This window comes from Rhinatrema bivittatum, chromosome 6 (genome assembly GCF_901001135.1).
Source record: "Rhinatrema bivittatum chromosome 6, aRhiBiv1.1, whole genome shotgun sequence".
NCBI lineage: Eukaryota > Metazoa > Chordata > Amphibia > Gymnophiona > Rhinatrematidae > Rhinatrema > Rhinatrema bivittatum.
This window is the reverse complement of record NC_042620.1, coordinates 95140566-95145670: the sequence shown is the minus strand read 5'-3', so window position 1 is coordinate 95145670 and position 5105 is coordinate 95140566. Positions and strand designations below refer to the sequence as shown.

The window sequence follows — 5105 nt, the reverse complement described above, 5'->3', positions numbered from 1 at the left end:
AAGGTAATTCTGGCTTTTATAGGAAGCCAGTGAAGGCTCTGAAGAATAGGTGTGATGTGGGCTCTTTTGTTTGTGTTGGTGAGTAGCCTTGCTGCAGCGTTCTGCACCATCTGTAAGGGTTTTGTAGATAAGAGTGGGAGACCTAGCAGTAAAGAGTTGCAGTAGTCTAACTTCGACAGAATTATAGATTGGACTACTAGACGGAAGTCACTAAAGTGGAGGAGTGGTTTCAGATTTTTTAGCACTTGCAGTTTGAAATAACATTCTTTAGTTGTGTTGGTAATGAAGGATTTAAGGTTGAATTTGTTGTCGAGACGCACCCCTAGGTCTCTGACGGAAGGGGAGTGGTTGATAGATAATTTTGAGAATTGTGTTGCGCTTTGGGAGTTGATGAGAGTATGGTTTTCGTCTGGCGAGATGATTAGGATTTCTGTTTTGTTTGAATTGAGTATGAGGTTCAGGCTGGATAGCAGAGAGTTGATGGATTGTAGGCAATTAATCCAATGTGCCCAAGTTCTTTGCAGAGATTCTGTGATGGGAAGGAGTATCTGAATGTCATCAGCGAAAATATAATGTTTTAGCTTGAGGTTGGAGAGAAGGTGGCAGAGTGGAAGCAGATAAATATTAAATAGAGTAGGGGAGAGGGATGATCCTTGTGGTACTCCTCGTGTTGATTTGATAGGAGGCGATTCTTCGTTGTTGATTTTAACTTCATAGAATCTATTCTCCAGGAATGATTGGAACCAGCAATGAGCTTCTCCTTGAATTCCTATATCGGATAGCCGCTCGAGAAGGATGGCGTGGTTAACTGTGTCGAATGCGGCGGATAGTTCTTCTTGTGTTTAATAATATAATGCGATAAAGAAGAGTTGTTACATTGACCCGTGTGTTGTTATACCTCAAGTTATTATTTGGCATTCCCAGAATTGAACAGAAAATATCTGGAGCTATATCCTTTGTAATTTAATTTACCCTAGCCAGGCAGAGAAAAGAACAATTTAATAAATTACTAGATTACATTCCTCCTCATTAAGAATTAATGTTGTCCTCAACATTACCTAGCTGCACCACCAACACTTGGGTAAAGTTAGGTTAACATGTAAATGAAAACTTAATTTCACATCCAAATGCAACTACTATTCAAATGATCTCATCTGTAGTCATAACTCAAGCATCACATCATAACATAGAAATCTTAAGAACTAATTCAGAGATTCTGGCAATCAATTTCAGTTCATTTTAACCCAATATATAATTGTCCTACAAATACTGGGGCCTGCTTGCTTAGAGAATTTTGCACTCTCATTTATGTGCTGGCCTCTATACTGTTTTCATCCTAAGAGAATCCTATATCCCCCTAATTCACAGTGTCTCTCATACTTTGGTAAAAAAAAAAGCTTTCTTTTTTCCAGGTTCTTCCTGTTTCATTTACAAGGGACAAGAGAAAAAGATAAGTATGGGGGAAAAAAATTAAAGAAAAAAAAGTGAAAGCTTGCTGGGCAGACTGGATGGACCATTTGGTCTTCTTCTGCAGTCATTTCTATGTTTCTACGTTTCTATAAGAAGGACGGATCCATTCACCCATGTATAGACTACCGGGGCTTGAATTAAATCACAATGAAGGATCTCTACCCACTACCATTGATCTCCAAACTTTTTGATTGGCTCCAAGGAGCCAAAAGTTTCACAAAGCTGGACCTCAGAGGAGCATATAATCTATTTCACATATGCCAGGGCGATGAATGGAAAACAGCATTCAATATCCGTGACAGCCATTTTGAATACTTGGTCATGCCCTTTGGCCTTTGCAATGCCCCGGCCATAGTCCAAAACATGATCTTCAGAGACATGTTGTGCGATTGCGTAGTAGTGTATTTGGACGATATACTGGTCTTTTCTCAGGACCTCCAGACCCACCAGTTGGACGTCTCCAAGGTTCTTCAGAGACTTAGAGATAACCATCTGTATGCCAATTTCCACCAGGAGTCTGTTCCCTTTTTTGGATATGTAGTGTCCAGTCAGGGATTCCAAATGGATCCTCAGAAAACCAAAAGCATTTGGGACTGGCCCCAACCTACTGGTCTAAAGGCTCTATGCCGATTTCTCGGATTCACCAACTACTATAGATCATTCATCACTACTCCACCTTGACCGTGCCTCTTACTGCCATGACATGCAAGGGAGCCAATCCCTCTCAGTGGTCCTCTGAAGCTGTCACCGCCTTCCAGAAACTCAAAAAAGCCTTTCTCCAGGAGCCATGTCTATGCCACTCTGACTCTGGATGACCTTTCGTAGTCAAGGTAGATGCCTCAGATTTTGGAGTTGGTGCTGTCCTCAGCCAGCATAGTGACAACCATACATTACAAGGAAGCAAACCGGTAACCGATCCAATGTGGCGAACAACAGAAGAATGAAAAGATGGATCGGTAAAAATGGACTTTTATTGGAACTTGCCCGACTCTGGCCGAGTTTCGCTCTGCCGAGCTGCCTCAGGGGCTGTGGCACATAAATATAAACAATTAAAAATGCACACAAACATAAATATTTGTATAAACATATGACATGATATAAAACATATTCAAAAAAATATATATTAAACGAATACATTAAATAGTAAAAACACTTCAACACGGAGACAGTGCTTGTTTTGTGTGCATAAGATAATGATGTTACATAAAAAGTTACGTGTTTGAAAGTACAGATACTGTGGCTGAAACATCAATTAAAAGTGGAAACAAATCTTACAAAAAATATGGTCGATAGTGATTGTTGCATTGCCCAATGCACTTCACCAAACAGCATATGGCTGATACATGCAAAATTTGTAACAAACAATAAAATATTATTAATTGAAATATATTATTGAGGAGGTCAATGTGTCTAATTATTAAGAAATGAAAAAATATAAATGATATGTAAAGATAGCAAACTAACTTTTGTACCTTGTTGAGCCAGAAACTTGGCTCTATATACTTTTGCTGATTTCCTAGGATGAAGGAGTATGAGTGAACACACCGAATCCGGGCTTGTCACTTGTGATTCATCAATCACTTGTGTGAACAGTATTGATGCAATTCTTATGGAACAAAAAATTCTCAATTATCTTAGTTATCAAGAAGGTAAAAAATGGACACATGCATTAGTCAGACTACAAATCTGAATGACTTCATTCTGAAATTGATACTGAAATCTTGTATCATTATTATCAAGCTGCTATATGTCTTTCAACTGATCACAAATTGATAGGGAGTTAACGGTAAAAAAGATGATGTCGAAAAATAAATGAATGGTGAACCTTACTGCATGTGAATGCAAACCATAATTTTTAATTTTTAATTTTTACAGTGTGTTAAATCTTGATCCGGTAGGTACCAGGAACAAATCAAAAATGAAATTAAAAGCAATACAATAATAAACTTCGCTACAAAATGAACAAATGGATAAAAGCAGCTTCGATACAATAGTGCTCCCTAGAAAGCTAAAATACACTTCGATACAATGCCAACAATACTTCTTATCAACAGTATATAGAAAATTTAAATTTAAAACGAGTGATATGCGGGAAGACGTGTGCCAAAGCAATGTAATAATAAAAAAAATGATGCGCTGAACAATAATTAAATTCCTAATATATAAAGTGCATAAGTGGATAAAAGCAGCTTCGATACAAAAGTGCTCCCTAGAAAGCTAAAATACACTTCAATACAATGCCAACAATACTTCTTATCAACAGTATATAGAAAATTTAAATTTAAAACGAGTGATATGCGGGAAGACGTGTGCCAAAGCAATGTAATAATAAAAATGATGCGCTGAACAATAATTAAATTCCTAATATATAAAAGTGCATAAGTCAAATAGCATATTGTGGCTATCCGCAAATATGTATCCATCGGAAGCTGTGTCACAATGAATACCGAACAAAAATGATGGAATCACTAATTGTGGATAATATCCAAGCGCAAGAAACTATGTCATATTAAGTATGCACTTAAGCAGACTAAAATATATAAGAGTGAAATCACTAGCTATTAAAACTAACTAATATTTTACCTTTGTTGAACTTGCACCGGTCACATACTGCTCTGACAAACACTGCAAGAACCAGTTAGTACCTGTATTGGACCTTTATTTTTCCCGCTTCTCACTCGAAATCACGCGAGAATAGACACATGTGTGGACAGATTGGCTCATAGGGAATGAGAGACATGAATAAAAACCCTTCATAACGACTCTGGTGTGTAAAAAAAGTGAATTAATCAATACTGATCTAATCTGTGCAGTGATGCAAAAATGGTGACAAGAGGAGAAAATGTAATAAACAAATGTCTGCGGTTGACTCATATTCCTTCATTTGTGCAACTGCTGGAAAACGGATGTACGGTCAAGAGGTAAACACAAATATTTTAAAAACTTTAAAACACTGCATCTTTAAAAAAAGTAAATTAGTGTGAACATGTATAAAATCAAACATTCTTAAAAGATGCATCATTATTTGGAAAATCAAGTGAAAAATATATGAATTAAAATTTAAAGGGAAGATAAGGGGGGGGGGAAAGGAAGGGGGAAAGGGAAAGGGGGTGGGGAAGAGGGAAGGGAAATTGGAAGGGAAAAAAGGGGAGGGGGGGGGAAGGAGGGGGGGAAAGGGGATAAGAAGGGCAAAGGGAGGGGGAAACAGAAGGGGAAGCACAACAAAAAATGCATGTGGACCTGAATATAATATTCCAAAATTAGAAAACCAAAAAATCAACAAAAACATATAGATAGATTATATATGCCATATATTGATTGCAAGAGAGGATTATGATCCATGTAAAATAAAGGTCTATAGGTATACACTGAGATCTGTTTCACCATTGAGACCCATGGGAGAAAGGGTCTTAAAATCAAAAATAAATTGTTGTTCTAATCTTAGTAACAAATTGTCAAAGTCACCCCCCCTCCAATTCCTTAGCGGCTGTTTGATGACACAGAATCTGAAGTCTGTGAAACTGTGGCCCATCTCTATCGCATGTGCGACCAATGGTTTACCCTCGCATTTTCTATTGATAGCACTCTTATGCTCTATGATTCTACTGCTGAACTGTCTTCTAGTTTTCCCTACG

General features: G+C 37.6%; 1 long non-coding RNA gene across 1 annotated transcript; it reads right to left on the bottom strand.

The window, feature by feature from the left end:
• Positions 1 to 2462: 2462 nt before the first annotated feature.
• LOC115093212 lies at positions 2463 to 4147 on the bottom strand. Its single transcript, XR_003857227.1, has 3 exons — positions 4054 to 4147; positions 2943 to 3076; positions 2463 to 2496 (listed from the first exon to the last, which is right to left on the bottom strand). It is a non-coding gene; the product is annotated as an uncharacterized LOC115093212 (long non-coding RNA).
• Between the last annotated feature and the right edge of the window lie 958 nt (positions 4148 to 5105).